Consider the following 18,319-nt stretch of genomic DNA (forward strand, 5'->3'; position numbering starts at 1 on the left):
GAACCCATGGGCTCTTACAAACCAGTTTTGCATCTGGGAGGTGACAAGGCCTTACTGAAATCCATGTGAACTACATCAACTGCACTTTCCTCAGCAATATATTTAGTCACCTTTTCAAAAAAAATGATATTAGTTTAGTCATGCAATGATGCAAAATAGCAATAGATTTAGGAATGTTTGTTCACATTTGCAATGAGTGTTACCCCATGCCACCTCAGAAGCCTTTCAATTTCATTCCATTTCCACTACGTGCACTGCAAAGCACAATTTTTGGCTGATGGCGATTGACCTGTCTTTAAAAATGTGTTGCTGCCAGGAATTTCAGAAGGTCCTGGCAGTCACAAGTACTTTCACCATTGCTGAACATAGTGAGGGGCCATGGAGGCATGGTGCATAGCTAATGAGGTAAGGTGCACAGAATAGGTTAAGAAAACTCACTAGGGCTCACAGACTGTTACAAAGATCTTAAAATACACAGCAAAACAAATTTTCACCTTGCTTCTTTGCATTATCTGCTACAGGGATTCAAATCCAGAGAAATTATCACTGTCGAAATTTTAACATAAACTAAACTGATTCTACTCCGTTTCTTTCCGTGAATGTGGAGTGTTTTTACTCACAAAACTGAAACCCAGGATTTCTCAGATTCTAATAAGCTGCAAATTTCAATCAAACAATCCTACTTTGAAAGTTTCACAAACAACTTTTCGAGTGAAGTAAATTGTTTCCTTCAAGGCTCTGAAGAAATTATTCTTTCCTTCCTTGTATCTAACTTCCAATTGTCTGAAACTTTCAATCTCTGGATTATCTAAAATAAAATCAGGAGGTTCGGCCTGTATTCATTGGAGTTTAGAAGAATGAGACAACTTTATTGAAGCATAGAAGATTCTGAGGGAACTTGACATTTTAGTGCAAGCAGGTTCTTTCCCCTTGGCGGAGAGTCTCCAACCTGAGGGTATAATTTCAGAGAAAGGGGTCAGCAATTTAAGACAGAGATGAGAAGGAATCTCTTCTTTGAGGATAGTGAACCTGTAGAATTATTAACCAGAGGGCTGTCGAGACTGGGTGGTTTAGAATATTAAAGGCTGAGACAGATTTTTACTCAGTAAAGAAGTTGAGGATTATCGATTAGCCATGATTTAATTGAATGGTGGAGAAGACTTGAGGAGCAGAATGGCCTACTCCTGATCCCCCATGCTGATTGATGATGTCACTTCTGCCCCCATCATGGCCACTCCCACAACCACTTCCACCCCTCTCAATTCCTCATGTATCACACATGACATCACTTCTGCCCCTCACATCATCACTGATGCCACATGCTCAGTGACTTCTGCTACCCCTACTGCCGTGGTCACCACCACTTCCACCCCCACCCGCGCGACTCACCTGCATTCTGCTGACATGCCCCCCACAGATCCCACGGTCACTATCCCCACCCCCCCAGAGGGGAACACTACCCATGCTCATGACTCCACCCCCACTCCCCCACCATGACACCCACTCCAGTTACAGGTTCTGCCCCCACTCCCAGCTCTACACCCACACCAGAAAGGGCTTTTGCCTGAAACGTCGATTTCGAAGCTACTTGGATGCTGCCTGAACTGTTGTGCTCTTCCAGCACCACTAATCCAGAATCTGGTTTCCAGCATCTGCAGTCATTGTTTTTACCTAGATCCCAGCTCCCAGCCCTGCCAAGTTTTCACCATCCCCCCAGACCTCCCCCTCACTGAGGACGAACGATCAGTCCACAGCAAAGGACTCACCTTCATCCCCCTCCATCCACGCATCAATGAATTTAATACACGCCGTGACGTCGAACAATTCTTCCGTCGCCTCTGGCTCGAGCTTACTTTCACAATCAGGATTCCCGCCCACCTTCCGAGGACCCCTTCGCCCACCTCCAACACACTGCATCCACCTGGACACCCCGCACTGGCCTATTACCTGCCCTCGACCTCTTCAGTTCCAACTGCCGCCGGGACATTAACCGCCTCAACCTGTCTACCCCCCCCCCCCCCCCCCTCCCCCACTCCAACCTCTCACCCTTACAACGCGCAGCCCTCCAATTCCTCTGCTCCAATCCCAACCTCACCATCAAGCCAGCGGATAAAGGGAGCACAGTGGTAGTCTGGCGCACTGACTTCTACGCCGCTGAAGCCAAACGCCAATTCGAGGACACCTCTTCCTACTGCCCCCTTGACCATGACACCACCCCCCATCACCAAACCATCATCTCCCAGACCATACAGAATCTCATCACCTCAGGAGATCTCCCACCCACAGCTTCCAACCTCATAGTCCGGGAACCCCGCACTGCCCGGTTCTACCTCCTTCCCAAGATCCACAAGCCTGACCACCCTGGCCGACCCATTGTCTCAGTATGCTCCTGCCCCACTGAACTCTACCTACCTCAACACTGTCCTATCCCCCCTAGTCCAGGAACTCCCCACATACGTTCGAGACACCACCCACGCCCTCCACCTCCTCCAAGACTTCCGTTTCCTTGGCCCCCAACGCCTCATCTTCACCATGGATATCCAATCCCTCTACACCTCCATCTGCCATGACCAGGGCCTCCAAGCCCTCCATTTTTTCCTCTCCAGACGTCCCCAACAGTACCCTTCCACAGACACTCTCATTCATTTGGCCGAACTGGTCCTCACTCTTAACAATTTCTCCTTTGAATCCTCCCACTTCCTCCAGACCAAAGGGGTAGCCATGGGCACACGTATGGGCCCCAGCTCTGCCTGTCTCTTTGTTGGCTATGTAGAACAGTTGATCTTCCGTAATTACACCGGCACCATTCCCCACCTCTTCCTCTGCTACATTGATGACTGCATTGGCGCCACCTCGTGCTCCCGCGAGGAGGTCGAGCAATTCATCAACTTCAACAATGCGTTCCACCCTGACCTTAAATTTACCTGGACCATCTCTGACACCTCCCTCCCCTTCCTGGACCTCTCCACCTCCATTAATGACAACCGACTTGACACTGACATTTTTTACAAACCCACCGACTCCCACAGCTACCTGGATTATACCTCTTCCCACCCTACCTCTTGCAAAAATGCCATCCCATATTCCCAATTCCTCTGCCTCCACCGTATCTGCTCCCAGAAGGACCAGTTCCACCACAGAACACACCAGATGGCCTCCTTCTTTCGAGACCGCAATTTCCCTTCCCACGTAGTTAAAGATGCCCTCCAACGCATCTCGTCCACATCCCGCACCTCCGCCCTCAGACCCCACCCCTCCAACCGTAACAAGGACAGAACGCCCCTGGTGCTCACCTTCCACCCTACAAACCTTCGCATAAACCAAATCATCCGCCAACATTTCCGCCACCTCCAAACAGATCCCACCACCAGGGATATATTTCCCTCCCCAACCCTTTCCGCCTTCCGCAAAGACCATTCCCTCCATGACTACCTGGTCAGGTCCACGCCCCCCTACATCCCACCCTCCCATCCTGGCACTTTCCACTGCCACCGCAGGAACTGTAAAACTTGCGCCCACACCTCCTCCCTCACCTCTATCCAAGGCCCTAAAGGAGCCTTCCACATCCATCAAAGTTTTACTTGCACATCCACTAATATCATTTATTGTATCCGTTGCTCCCGATGCGGTCTCCTCTACATTGGGGAGACTGGGCGCCTCCTAGCAGAGCGCTTTAGGGAACATCTCCAGGACACCCGCACCAATCAACCACACCACCCCGTGGCCCAACATTTCAACTCCCCCTCCCACTCTGCCGAAGACATGGAGGTCCTGGACCTCCTTCACCGCCGCTCCCTCTCCACCAGACGTTCTTCTGGAGGAAGAACGCCTCATCTTCCACCTCGGAACACTTCAACCCCAGGGCATCAATGTGGACTTCAACAGTTTCCTCATTTCCCCTTCCCCCACCTCACCCTAGTTCCAAACTTCCAGCTCAGCACTGTCCTACCTGCCTGTCTCCTTTTCCACCTATCCACTCCACCCTCTCCTCCCTGACCTATCACCTTCATCCCCTCCCCCACTCACCCATTGTACTCTATGCTACTTTCTCCCCATCCCCACCCTCCTCTAGCTTATCTCTCCACGCTTCAGGCTCACTGCCTTTATTCCTGATGAAGGGCTTTTGCCCGAAACGTCGATTTCGATGCTCCTTGGATGCTGCCTGAACTGCTTTGCTCTTCCACCACCACTCATCCAGAATCTGGTTTCCAACATCTTATGATATTTTTAAGATTGGGAATGAATGGTGATCAAGCGGGCTGCCTTACCTTCAGGTCAGGCAGAATCTGAGGAGGAGGAGAATCGATGTTTCGGGCATAAGCCCTTCATTAGGAATGAGGCTTGTCGGGCCAGGGGGCTGAGAGATAAATGAGGAGGGGGGGGGGGTATGATTGGGGAGGCAGGGAAGGTGGCTGGGAATGTAATAGGTAGGTGAAGGTGGGGGAGGAAGGTGATGGGTCAGACAGGAGGGTGGAGCAAATAGGTGGGAAGCAAGATGGACAGGTCAAGAGGGTGGTGCCAAGATGGAGGCATGGGACTGGGATAAGGTGGGGGGCGGGAAATGAGGAAACTGGTAAAATCCATATTGATCTCATGTGGTTGCAGGATACCAAGGTGGAACATGACGCGTTCTTCCTCCAGGCTTCGGGTTGTTGGGGTTGGTGATGGAAGAAGCCCTGGACCTGCATGTCTTTGGTGGAGTAGGAGGAAAGGGGCTTGTGGGCCAGGGAGGCTGAGAGTTGCATGGGGGGGTGTTGGGGGCTGGGGAGGAAGGTAGCTGGGAATGTGATAGATTGATGAAAGTGGGGTGGGGTTGGGGGGAGGGGGGGGGAGGAAGGTGATAGGTCAGACAGGAGGGTGGAGTGGATAGGTGGGAAGGAAGAGGGCAGTGCCAAGTTGGAAGCTTGGGACTGGGATAAGGTGGGGGGAGGGGAATGAGGAAACTGGTAAAAGCCACACTGCCCTCTTGTCCTGTCCGTCTTCCTTCCCACCTATCCACTCCACCCTCTCTCCAATCTATCACCTCCCCGCTCTCCCCCCACCCACCTTCATATACCAATCACATTCCCAGCTACTTTCCCCCCAGCCCTATCCCCCTCCCATTTATCTCATCCCACCCCCACCCACAAGCCATATTCCTGATGAAGGGCTTATGACAGAAACATCGATTCTGCTGCTCTTCGGATGCTGCCTGACCTGCTGTGCTTTTCCAGTACCACACTCTCAACTCTGGTCTCTATCATCTGCAGTCCTCACTTTCTTTGGCCTGCCTTATCTTGGACAATGTTGAACCTTTTGGGTGTTACTGGAACTGCACTCAACTAAAATAGTGGAAAATATTCCATCATGTAATCAGAACAACTGAGGTGGTACGTTTGTTAAAAATATGTTAAAATATGAATAGAGGCAAGTGAATAACAAGGAGCGGCAATGAGGTGTGGGAGAAATTGAACAGTGCATTTTTTGGCATGAGGTAAAGAATGTAAAAACAGTAGTGAACCCATATAAAATCTTACAAATGTTACAGTTGAAGCACTGAATGCAGATTTGAGGCTGCAAAGACAATAATTAGGGAAACCGTTGCTTTATAAAGAAGGTTATAAGGCTAAGAGATTAACCACTGGAGAAATAAGCAGATCTGGCAGTTGAAACACGGCACTAAAAAGCTGACTATTAGTTTGTTGAAATCCAGCAAAAAACTGAACAGAAGAAGAAAAAAAATCACAGAAGTACAGAGCTTGTAATACAGCAAATCCATATGATTAAGGTCATGCTAAAACTGATGCTCCTGTTCAGTACAGTATTACTTACTTAGTTTTATTTCATCCATCCTCAGTTCAGGTCTTCAAAAAAGTGAAAATACTAGCAATTGTGCACACAAGAAGTTTTTGAAAGGTAAGGATGACTGATCGCATTTGTCTACTCCCTAATATTTCCCAGCTGTTGCCAATAGTATAAATAGAATCACACAGGATATATAGCCCAGGCATAGTCTGTGACCCAAACAACTGACGCAAGTGATTCTGCTTCATTCAAGTCTCCCCCATTCTCCTAATTCAAAACTCTCAGTATTACTCTATATTCTCTCTTCCCTCATACAGCTGTCTAGTCTCCCCTTCAATGCAACTGTACTTTTCCCCTCAGCCACTTATATCCTTGCTTTGGAGATGCCGGTGTAGGATTTGGGTGTACAAACTTTAAAAATGACACAACGCCAGGTTATAGTCCAACAGGTTTATTTGGAAGCACTGGCTTTCGGAGTGCTGCTCCTTCATCAGGTGTTTGTGCTGTATAAGATGGTAAGACACAGAATTTATAGCAAAAGTTTACAGTATGATGTAACTGTTATCCTTGCCTGCACCTAAAAGCAGATAGGGAAGCATGGTGTACCAGTGACATCCTTCCTTGAGGTCCTCATCCGACTGCCATTTTACAGGATTGTACAACTTTCTTCAGAGTCATTGAATAAGCTTAGGCAGAGATAGCTAGATTCTTATTAAGCACGGATAAAAAGTTGTCAAGGTTAGGCTAGAGTGTAGACTCACCAGATGAGGAATAATCTTTTTGAAGGATGGAGCAAGCTCAAGGGCTGAATGGCCTATTCTTGCTCCAAAAATGGTATGTTTACATGCATTTCTATGCCTGTTCCCTTAGGGTTGACAGTCTGGATGCATTTACTTTGAAGGTTATTGGACATCTTTCAAGTGGGCCCATTTCCTCCATGTCTCACCATCTGATCAAGACGGTGGATAGATATTGTGCACATTATTCATGTATTATACAGCACCTTCAGAAATGCTGATATGCAGTACACCAAAGGTTACAACTTTGGAGGTGTCAGTGAACTTGGGAAAATCCAATCCATTGCCTCCAAATTTTATCAAGTATATGCATGTTGATAGAATCACACAAAGAATGGATTTTTGGGTGAGTATTCGAGTGGCTCCTGCTTCCATGGAATGTCAAACAAAGAAAAATGGAACGTAATTTCATAAAGTTAAGTTTATAAACAGTTTTTGTCAAAAGGTTACAAGACTAATTAACCTCTACAGACTTCTCTTAGAGCTCAGACAACTTGAGGATTTCAATACTAATAGTGGGTAGGTTTGATTGTGGAGGCAGGTAAGAATGTAAGTGTAGCAGTGCTATTAACTACAATTAGAACATGTTCATTTATAAATTTGCCATGTGCTGCACTCAGATAAAAATTTTGCTGTATGAAACATATGTCCATTACTGCTGCAGCTATTGTACAATACTGTTAACTAAGTTGAGGATGAGACTGCTGGGTTGGATTGTGAAGAATCTATACTTATTTTCTTTAGATCTATTTCCCTGGCTCAAGAAATAGAAAAGAACAAAAGACAATTAAGAGTTATGTTGTGCCTAACAGTGTGCTGAATAGTGAGTACTTGTGGCATTAGATGTAAACAGGACTGGTCTTGTTTATGATGTACTCGAACACTAAATAACTTAAAACGTTTCACTGTCTAGGCCAACACATGAGAAAAGTTTACTTATGTTAAGTACTAGAAATTTTTAGTATCTATGGGACTGTACTCATCAATAAGCAAACATATTCATCAGGAGAAATAAATTGCCTGAAGGAGAAGCATTTAAGAAAGAAATTTCAGGAGAAGAGTGAAAGTAATAGGGTGGTTGTTATGGGGGACTTTAACTTTCCTGATATTGATTGGGAAAGCTATAGCTCAAGTTCGTTAGATGGGTCGGTGTTTGTCCAATGTGTGCAGGAGGGTTTCCTGACACAATATGTAGATAGGCCAACAAGAGGTGAGGCCATACTGGATTTGGTTCTTGCTAATGAACCAGGCCAGGTGTTAGAATTAGAGGTAGGTGAGCACTTTGGGGACAGTGACCACAATTCGGTGACCTTTACTATAGTGATGGAGAGGGATAAGTGTGCACTGCAGGGCAAGAGTTATAGCTGGGGACAGGGAAATTATGATGCGGTGAGGCAGGACTTAGGATGCGTGGCTTGGAAAAGTAGGCTTCAAGGGAAGGACACAAATGATATGTGGAGCTTGTTCAAGGAGCAACTATTGAGTGTCCTTGATAAGTATGTACCTGTCAGGCAAGGAGGAAAGGGTCATGTGAGGGAGCCGTGGTTTAATAAGGAATTGGAATCCCTTGTTAAATGGAAGAGGACGGCCAATGTAAAGATGAGGCGTGAAGGTTCAATTGGGGCGATTGAGAGTTATAAGGTAGCCAGGAAGGACCTGAAGAGAGAGCTAAGAGCAGCAAGGAGGGGACATGAAAGGTCCTTAGTTGGTAGGATTAGGGAAAACCATAAGGCTTTCTATAGGTATGTCAGGAATAAAAGAATGACTAGGGTAGGAATAGGTCCAGTCAAGGATAGTAGTGGGAAGTTGCGTGTGGAGGCTGAAGAGATTGGGGAGACACTGAATGAATACTTTTCGTCAGTATTCACTCAGGAACAGGACATTGTTGCCGATGTGAATACTGAGTCACAATTAAGTAGAATGGATGGCTTTGAGGGATGTAGGGAAGAGGTGTTGGAAATTCTGGAAAGGGTGAAAATAGATAAGTCCCCTGGGCCTGATGGCATTTATCCTAGGATTCTCTGGGAAGCAAGGGAGGAGATTGCAGAGCCATTGGCCTTGATTTTTATGTCCTCGTTGTCTACAGGAGTAGTGCCAGAAGACTGGAGGCTAGCAAATGTGGTTCCCTTGTTCAAGAAGGGGTGTAGGGATAACCCTAGTAACTATAGGCCAGTCAGCCTCACTTCTGTTGTGGGCAAAGTCTTAGAGAGAATTGTAAGGGATAGGATTTATGAACATCTGGATAGGAATAATGTGATCAAGGATAGTCAGCATGGTTTTGTGAAGGGCAGGTCGTGCCTCACAAACCTTATTGAATTCTTTGAGAAGGTGACTAAGGAGGTGGACGAGGGGAAAGCGGTAGATGTGGTGTATATGGATTTTAGTAAGGCATTTGATAAGGTTCCCCATGGTAGGCTACTGCAAGAAATACGGAGGTATGGCATTGAGGGTGCATTAGAGGTTTGGATTAGGAATTGGCTGGCTGGAAGAAGACAGAGGGTAGTAGTTGATGGTAAAGGTTCATCTTGGAGTGCCGTTACTAGCGGTGTTCCGCAAGGATCTGTTTTGGGACCATTGCTGTTTGTCATTTTTATAAATGACCTGGAGGAGGGGTTAGAAGGTTGGGTGAGCAAGTTTGCAGATGATACGAAAGTCGGAGGAGTTGTTGTCAGTGAGGAAGTATGTGGCAGGTTACAGCGGGATGTAGATAACCTGTAGAGCTGGGCAGAAAGGTGGCAAATGGAGTTCAATGTAGCTAAGTGTGAGGTGATTCACTTTGGTAAGAGTAACAAAAAGATGGGCTAATGGTCGGATACTTGGTAGTGTGGATGAGCAGAGGGATCTTGGTGTCCATGTACACAGATCTTTGAAAGTTGCCACCCAGGTAAATAGTGCGGTGAAGAAGGCATATGGCGTACTGGCTTTTATTGGTAGAGGAATTCAGTTCCGGAGTCCTGAGGTCATGTTGCAGTTGTATTAGACTCTGGTGCGGCTGCATCTGGAGTATTGTGTGCAGTTTTGGTTGCCATATTATAGGAAGGATATGGAGGCACTGGAACGGGTGCAGAGGAGGTTTCCCAGGATGTTGCCTGGTATGGTAGGAAGATCGTATGAGGAAAGGCTGAGGCACTTGGGGTTGTTTTCATTGGAGAAATGAAGGTTTAGGGGTGACTTGATAGAGGTATACAAGATGATTAGGGGTTTAGATAGGGTTGACCGTGAGAACCTTTTTCCACGTATGGAGTCAGCTATTACAAGGTGGCATAGCTTTAAATTAAGGGGTGGTAGGTATAGGACAGATGTTAGGAGTAGGTAGTTTACTCAGCGAGTCATGAGTACATGGAATGCCCTGCCAGTAGCAGTGGTGGACTCTCCCTCTTTATGGGCATTTAAGCGGGCATTAGATAGGCATATGGAGGATAGTGGGCTAGTGTAGGTTAGGTGGGCTTGGATCGGCGCAACATCGAGGGCCAAAGGGCCTGGACTGCGCTGTATTTTTCTATGTTCTATGTTCTATGTAAATTTGCTAAATTTTATGCTCACACATGTAGCCTCTGAAATGTGGAAGTACTACTACTGATTGAATAGTCAGATACAATAGTGAATGTCTTACTGAGCATCTATAAAACATTTACAAACACAAAGTGGAAAACATCATTACAGTATCACGCTTAGCTGAATCCTACAAATATGTTTGGAATATTATTATTATTGTCGTTGTAGTATCGCCATAGTCTGACCAGACCGCAGGGCTGCTCTCTCATTACAGAGGGACATCACTAGTGCTGATTTAACCCGAGGGCCACCATCTCTCAGTCGAGGATAGGTTGGAAGGGAGAGTCCTTCATCATAACCTCAGCTGATGATGGGAACTGAACGCACGCTGTTGGCATCTCACAGCTTCGCAAACCAACAGTCCAGCCAACTGAGCTAAACCAAGCCCCACTTGAAACATATTGAAGAATGGCAATGATAAGACTCAGTAGCACACAGCAAGAATACTGCTTACAACTGAAGCATCGGACCACTGCAATCGCTTCATTCAATGTCTTCAGAGACAAATGGGGGTAAAAAAGCCTGATGGTGACAAAAAATTGTTGATTTTTTTTGACATAATGTATTGTTTGAAACTGTCTGGGATAAAAAAAACTGCACATGTACAAAGATGTTGATCTCAATTTCTTAGTTTCAGGGTTTTATTTCCAGAAAAATATTTAAATGTTTATAAAATATATAACATTACAGGGCTTTGAATTTCAAAGTCACAAATTAAACCAGTCCTGCTGCAAAGAATCAATGCAAGCAGAAATGAAAGATTCATTTTAATTCAAATTTCTGTCTTTAATAGATTACAATTAATTAATAATTTTACTTTTCTAGTACAAGTTCCCTAAATACACAAGTCCTAATACCTTTGGTAGTGATAAACGGCTCCATTTCGGAATGGCAGGCAGTGACCAGTGGGGTCCCGCAGGGATCAGTGCTGGGACCGCAGCTTTTTACAATATATGTTAATGATATAGAAGATGGTATTAGTAATAACATTTGCAAATTTGCTGATGATACTAAGCTGGGTGGCAGGGTGAAATGTGAGGAGGATGTTAAGAGATGACAGGGTGACCTGGACAGGTTAGGTGAGTGGTCAGATGCATGGCAGATGCAGTTTAATGTGGATAAATGTATGGTTATCCACTTTGGTTGCAAGAACAGGAAGGCAGATTACTACCTAAATGAAATCAAATTAGGAAAAGGGGCAGTACAAAGAGATTTGGGTGTTCTTGTACACCAGTCAATGAAGGTAAGCATGCAGGTACAGCAGGTAGTGAAGAAGACTAATAGCATGCTGGCCTTCATAACAAGAGGGATTAAGTATAGAAGTAAAGAGGTTCTTCTGCAGTTGTACAGGGCCCTGGTGAGACCACATCTGGAGTATTATGTGCAGTTCTGGTCTCCAACTTTGAGGAAAGATATTCTGGCTATTGATGGAGTGCAGCGTAGGTTCACGAGGTCAATTCCTGGAATGGCGGGACTACTTTACACTGAAAGACTGGAGCGACTGAGCTTGTAAACCCTTGAGTTTAGAAGACTGAGAGGGGATTTGATTGAGACATATAAGATTATTAAAGGATTGGACACTCTGGAGGCAGGAAACATGTTTCCGCTGATGGGTGAGTGCCGAACCAGAGGACACAGCTTAACAATACAGGGTAGACCATTTAGAACAGAGATGAGGGGAAACTTCTTCACTCAGAGAGTGGTGGCTGTGTGGAATGCTCTGCCCCAGAGGGTAGTGGAGGCCCAGTCTCTGGATTCATTTAAGAAAGAGTTGGATAGAGCTCTCAAGGATAGTGGAATCAAGGGTTATGGAGATAAGGCAGGTACAGGATACTGATGGTGATGCAGGCTCAAAGGGCAGAATGGCCTACTCCTGCACCTATTGTCTATTGTCTATTTGCACTATCAATGGCCCTTCGAGCCTGCACCACCATTCAATATGATCATGGCTGATCATCCTTAATCAGTAAGGTAAAAACAATGACTGCAGATGCTGGAAACCAGATTCTGGATTAGTGGTGCTAGAAGAGCACAGCAGTTCAGGCAGCATCCAAGTAGCTTTGAAATTGACGTTTCGGGCAAAAGCCCTTCATCAGAATGAAGGGCTTTTGCCCGAAACGTCGATTTCGAAGCTACTTGGATGCTGCCTGAACTGCTGTGCTCTTCCAGCACCACTAATCCAGAATCCTTAATCAGTATCCTGTTCCTGCCTTATCTCCATAACCCTTGTTTCCACTATCCTTGAGAGCCATCCAACTCTTTCTTAAATGAATCCAGAGACTGGGCCTCCACTGCCCTCTGGGGCAGAGCATTCCACACAGCCACCACTCTCTGAGTGAAGAAGTTTCCCCTCATCTCTGTCCTAAATGGTCTACCCTGAATTTTTAAGCTGTGTCCTCTGGTTTGGCACTCACCCATCAGTGGAAACATGTTTCCTGCCTCCAGAGTGTCCAATCCTTTAATAATCTTATATGTCTCAATCAGATCCCCTCTCAGTCTTCTAAACTCAAGAGTATACAAGCCCAGTCGCTCCAGTCTTTCAGCGTAAGGTAGTCCTGCCATTCCAGGAATTGACCTCGTGAGCCTATGCTGCACTCCTTCAATAGCCAGAATGTCTTTCCTCAAATTTGGAGACCAGAACTGCACACAATACTCTAGGTGTGGTCTCACCAGGGCCCTGTACAACTGCAGAAGAACCTCTTTACTTCTATACTCAATCCCTCTTGTTATGAAGGCCAGCATGCTATTAGCCTTCTTCACTACCTGCTGTACCTGCATGCTTACCTTCATTGACTGGTGTACAAGAACACCCAGATCTCTTTGTACTGCCCCTTTACCTAAATTGATTCCATTTAGGTAGAAATCTGCTTTCCTGTTCTTGCCACCAAATTGGATAACCATATATTTATCCACATTAAACTGCATCTGCCATGCATCTGACCACTCACCTAACCTGTCCAGGTCACCCTGTCATCTCCTAACATCCTCCTCACGTTTCACCCTGCCACCCAGCTTAGTATTATCAGCAAATTTGCTAATGTTATTACTAATACCATAGTTCCCTTTATTCAACTGAAATATTGTAACTTCCAACTGATGATTTTCCTGAGATTTGGGGAGATAGGTCAAAAAACTGACAGCTCATCCTTGGGATTGACAAAGATTAGGCACCCTGGGTGCAGACAAACAAAACTAGGATGGGACACGGAGGACTGAAAGAAAAACAGAAATTCTGGAGAAACACAAAAGATCTGGTAGCATCTGTAGTGAGAAAGCAAAGTTCACGTTTCAAGCCCAGTGACCCTTATTTGGAACCCAGACATGGAAGGAACTTGTACATTTTATTGTGTGGCCAGAATCAGTATTCATATACCCCTTGGTCTATCAGGGATTACTCAAATATTTCTCAATCTATTCAGGCAGCATGGTGACTCAGTGGCTAGCAGCCTCAGGCGACTGTCTTTGTGCAGTTTGCACATTCTCCCTAGGTTTCCTCTAGGTGCTCCCGCTTCCACCCACAATCCAAAGATGTGCTAAATTGGCTGTGCTAAATTGCCCATAGTGGTGTTCAGGGATGTATAGGTTAGGTGTATGAGTCAGGGGTAAACGTACAGGAATAGGTTTAGATGGGATACTCTTCTGAGGGTTGGTGTGGACATGTTGGGCCGAAGGGCCAGTTTCCACACAGTGTTTCTAATTCCACACAGGGATTCTAATTCTAAAATTCAATAGAGATTCTAATTCATTATATGTACAGATTTAAACGGAGACCTAATTTATTCTGTATCATTTCATGGGATATGACTGTCGCTAGGTAGGCCTGCATTTTGTCTGCCATCCCTAATTGCCCTTGCTGCGATCCTTAAGATGTAGGGATATTCAGTACGGGATCTTGTACATGGCAAGTTTAGATGCTTCTTGCTGCCCTTGTCCTTCTAGATAGTAGAGGTCTTCTAGACTTGGTCCATTGAGGGGTTCTTATGTGATCTGCCAAACCATTTGTCCTTGCAAGATTGATATGTCAGCAGCAAATGCAAGAGGGAAAGAGTCTGCGATTGGAGGAAGAGCAAGCAGTGCAATGATTTAATTTAATCAAAGGCCAGGAACAGTGATGGTGAGTCTGCAAGATGAAGACTGGGAGAATTTCAAGCAGACACAGGATTGCGATGGAGGATGATGCAACTTGGCGGAGGGGGTTGGGGACAATGTCCAAGTTGCTTGCCTTGCTGAGAGAACAGGAGATTCAAGGAGGCCAGGAGGACCAGTAGCCCTTCTTCAGGATGCCCGAAACGTCGATTCTCCTGTTCCTTGGATGCTGCCTGACCTGCTGCGCTTTTCCAGCAACACATTTTCAGCTCTGATCTCCAGCATCTGCAGTCCTCACTTTCTCCAGGAGGACCAGTAGTTCCAGTAACTGTACAGCTCAGGACAACTGGAGTGTTAGACCTGGAAGAAGAAAGCAAGTGTTGCTATCTTCACACCTCAACCATACTTCTTCTCAATGCTATTAATTATCAAACCTCCTGGGCCTGCGTGTGAGTGATCAAATGTGGTTTAGTGGACGTGCATATGCGGATGACTGAGGCAATGGGGTTATGTGTTTGTGTGAGTGTTTGGGAATGAATAATGTGGGTGGTGTATGAACAAGACTGAATTAGTAACACCTATCCTTCTCCTCTTCCTCCAACAGCTGCAAAGCAGACTGAAAAAACAGGAAAACATATCGAAAAGCAACCCAGTTTTGGCCAATTTCCACCAAAACTAGGTTGGAATATAACCCAGCAGAGGCAACCAAAGGTCACTATTAGTTAAACCTAATCCCCACACACCTCTCTAGTGATGAGGACATGGGGCATAGTATTTTTCTCTCGAGTTCAAGGTAAAAGAAGGTTTTATGAGTTAGCTTTGCAATTCGACATATTTTGTAATGGTCACTTTTATTAAATACTCCATTAAATCAATAAATTATTACTTTGTTTTTGTCCTGCAATTCATATTTACTGTCATAGCAAACTTCATCTTTCTCACTGGTCCATGAATGAAAGTGGTAATCAAACTGAACTGAAACCACCAAGGAAAAAGGCTGGATAATTCTTTTGTAAATAGTACATACAGCAGTCACTGTTTCGGTGGCAGAAGAAGGGAATGTTTAAGGGGTGCCAAGCAAACAGATCATTTTTTATCCCAGATATTGATAAGCTTATTGAACATTATTTGATAAATAGAGATTATCACACTTTTGCTTTGAGCATGGTGGACAAGCCGAAAGTTTCCAGCCTCTGACTGAGAGTCCAATTTGAAGATATTAGTAAGGCTCCTGGTTGCTCTGGGTAGTTCACTTCAAGTTGGCATCTTATCTCGGTCTTGTGATTTTTGTCTGTCTGCTACCTTCTTCTGCCCAAAACAGCTGAGTAGTAATACTGGAAACAAAAACCGAAGTTGCTGGAAAAGATCAGCAGATCTGGCAGCATCTATGAAGAGAAATCAGAGTTATGTCACCAACGACATAGGTAGGAAGAGGGATGAGGATGTTAGGCAGCCTTTCAGGGAGCTAGGTTGGAAGCTCAGAGCTAGAACGAACAGAGTCGTTGTCTCTGGTCTGTTACCCGGGCCACGTGATAGAGAGTCGAGGAATAGGGAGAGACAACAGTTAAATGCGTGGCTACAGGGATGGTGCAGGAGGGAGGGATTCCGGTTTCTGGACAACTCGGGTTCTTTCTGGAGAAGGTGGGACCTCTATAAACAGGATGGTCTCCACCTGAACCTGAGGGGCACCAGCATCCTTGGGGGGAGGTTTGCTAGTGCTCTTTGGGAGGGTTTAAACTAACTCTGCAGGGTCATGGGAACCTGGATTGTAGCTTTAGGGTACAGGACCTTGAGTGTAGGGAGGTTAGGAACAAGGCACCGATCTCGAACGAGGGTGCCGGTAAACAGGAAGGTGGCTTGAAGTGTGTATACTTCAATGCCAGAAGTATAAGAAATAAGGTAGGTGAGCTTGCAGCGTGGGTTGGTACCTGGGACTTCGATGTTGTGGCCATTACAGAGACGTGGGTAGAACAGGGACAGGAATGGCTATTGCAGGTTCCAGGATTTAATGTTTTAGTAGGGTCAGAGATGGGGGTAAAAGAGGGGGAGGTGTGGCATTGCTTGTCAAGGATACCATTACAGCGGTGGAAAGGACGATGGAGGAAGACTTGCCATCTGAGGTAATTTGGGCAGAGGTTAGAAATAGGAAAGGTGAGGTCACCCTGTTAGGAGTTTTCTACAGGCCTCCTAATAGTCCGAGAGACGTAGAGGAAAGTATTGCAAGGATGATTCAGGAGAAGAGTGAAAGTAATAGGGTGGTTGTTATGGGGGACTTTAATTTCCCAGATATTGACTGGGAAAGCTATAGCTCAAGTTCGTTAGATGGGTCGGTGTTTGTCCAATGTGTGCAGAAGGGTTTCCTGACACAATATGTAGACAGGCCAACAAGAGGTGAGGCCATACTGGATTTGGTTCTAGGTAATGAACCAGGCCAGGTGTTAGACTTGGAGGTAGGTGATCACTTCGGGGACAGTGACCACAACTCGGTGACGTTTACTCTAGTGATGGAGAGGGATAAGTGTGCACTGCAGGGCAGGAGTTATAGCTGGGGGCAGGGAAATTATGATGCGGTGAGGCATGACTTAGGATGTGTGGATTGGAAAAATAGGCTTCAAGGGAAGGACACAAATGATTTGTGGAGCTTGTTCAAGGAGCAGCTATTGGGTGTCCTTGATAAGTATGAACCAGTCAGGCTGGTTCTTGTGAGGAAAGGGTCTTGTGAGGGAGCCGTGGTTTAATAAGGAATTGGAATCCCTTGTAAAAGGGAAGAGGGCGGCCTATGTAAAGATGAGGCGTGAAGGTTCAGTTGGGGCTATTGAGAGTTATAAGGTAGCCAGGAAGGATCTAAAGAGAGAGCTAAGAGCAGCGAGAAGGGGACATGAAAAGTCCTTGGTTGGTAGGATTAGGGAAAACCCCAAGGCTTTCTATAGGTATGTCAGGAATAAAAGGATGACTAGTGTAGGTATCGGTCCAGTCAAGGATAGTAGTGGGAATTGCGTGTGGAGGCTGAAGAGATTGGGGAGTCACTAAATCAACACTTTTCGTCAGTATTCACTCAGGAACAGGACATTGTTGCTGATGTGGATATTGAGTCACAAGTGATTAGAATGGATGGCTTTGAGGTACATAGGGAAGAGGTCCGGGGAATACTGGAAAGGGTGAAAATAGATAAGTCCCCTGGGACTGATGGCATTTATCCTAGGATTCTCTGGGAAGCTAGGGAGGAGATAGCGGAGCCATTTGCCTTGATTTTTATGTCGACGTTGTCTACAGGAATAGTGCCAGAAGACTGGAGGATAGCGAATGTGGTCCCCTTGTTCAAGAAGGGGAGTAGGGACAGCCCTAGTAACTATAGGCCAGTGAGTCTCACTTCTGTTGTGGGCAAAGTCTTAGAGAGAATTGTAAGGGATAGGATTTATGAACATCTGGATAGGAATAATGTGATCAAGGATAGTCAGCATGGTTATGTGAAGGGCAGGTCGTGCCTCACAAACCTTATTGAGTTCTTTGAGAAGGTGACCAAGGAAGTGGACGAGGGTAAAGCAGTGGATGTGGTGTATATGGATTTTAGCAAGGCGTTCGATAAGGTACCCCATGGTCGGCTACTGCAAAAATTACGGAGGTATGGCATTGAAGGTGCATTAGAGGTTTGGATTAGGAATTGGCTGGCTGGAAGGAAGCAGGGGGTAGTAGTTGATGGTAAAGGTTCATCTTGGAGTGCAGTTATTAGCGGTGTTCCACAAGGATCTGTTTTGGGACCATTGCTGTTTGTCATTTTTATAAATGACCTGGAGGAGGGGCTTGAAGGCTGGGTGAGCAAGTTTGCGGATGATACGAAAGTTGGTGGAGTGGTGGACAGCGAAGAAGGATGTGGCAGGTTACAGCAGGATATAGATAAGTTGCAGAGCTGGGCAGAAAGATGGGAAATGGAGTTCAATGTAGCTAAGTGTGAAGTCATTCACTTTGGTAGGAGTAACAAGAAGATGGATTACTGGACTAATGGTAGGCTACTTGGTAGTGTGGATGAGCAGAGGGATCTTGGTGTCCATGTACACAGATCTCTGAAAGTTGCCACCCAGGTAAATAGTGCTGTGAAG

At 45.7% G+C, this 18,319-nt stretch overlaps 1 protein-coding gene across 7 annotated transcripts in view; it reads right to left on the reverse strand.

Annotated features, from left to right (window-relative positions):
* Positions 1-18,319, reverse strand: part of gjc2 (gap junction protein gamma 2) — a 251,201-nt gene that overhangs the window by 39,314 nt on the left and 193,568 nt on the right. Inside the window, exon 3 of one of the 7 annotated variants that reach the window (XR_011961412.1) lies at positions 13,194-14,582. The exons of the other annotated variants lie outside the window; for them this stretch is intronic. The gene's annotated coding sequence lies outside the window, so the exon portion shown is untranslated. Of the gene's footprint in view, positions 1-13,193; positions 14,583-18,319 lie in introns of those variants that run through there. 7 annotated transcript variants of the gene reach the window in all.

The sequence above is a fragment of the Chiloscyllium punctatum genome, chromosome 8 (genome assembly GCF_047496795.1).
Source record: "Chiloscyllium punctatum isolate Juve2018m chromosome 8, sChiPun1.3, whole genome shotgun sequence".
Lineage (NCBI taxonomy): Eukaryota > Metazoa > Chordata > Chondrichthyes > Orectolobiformes > Hemiscylliidae > Chiloscyllium > Chiloscyllium punctatum.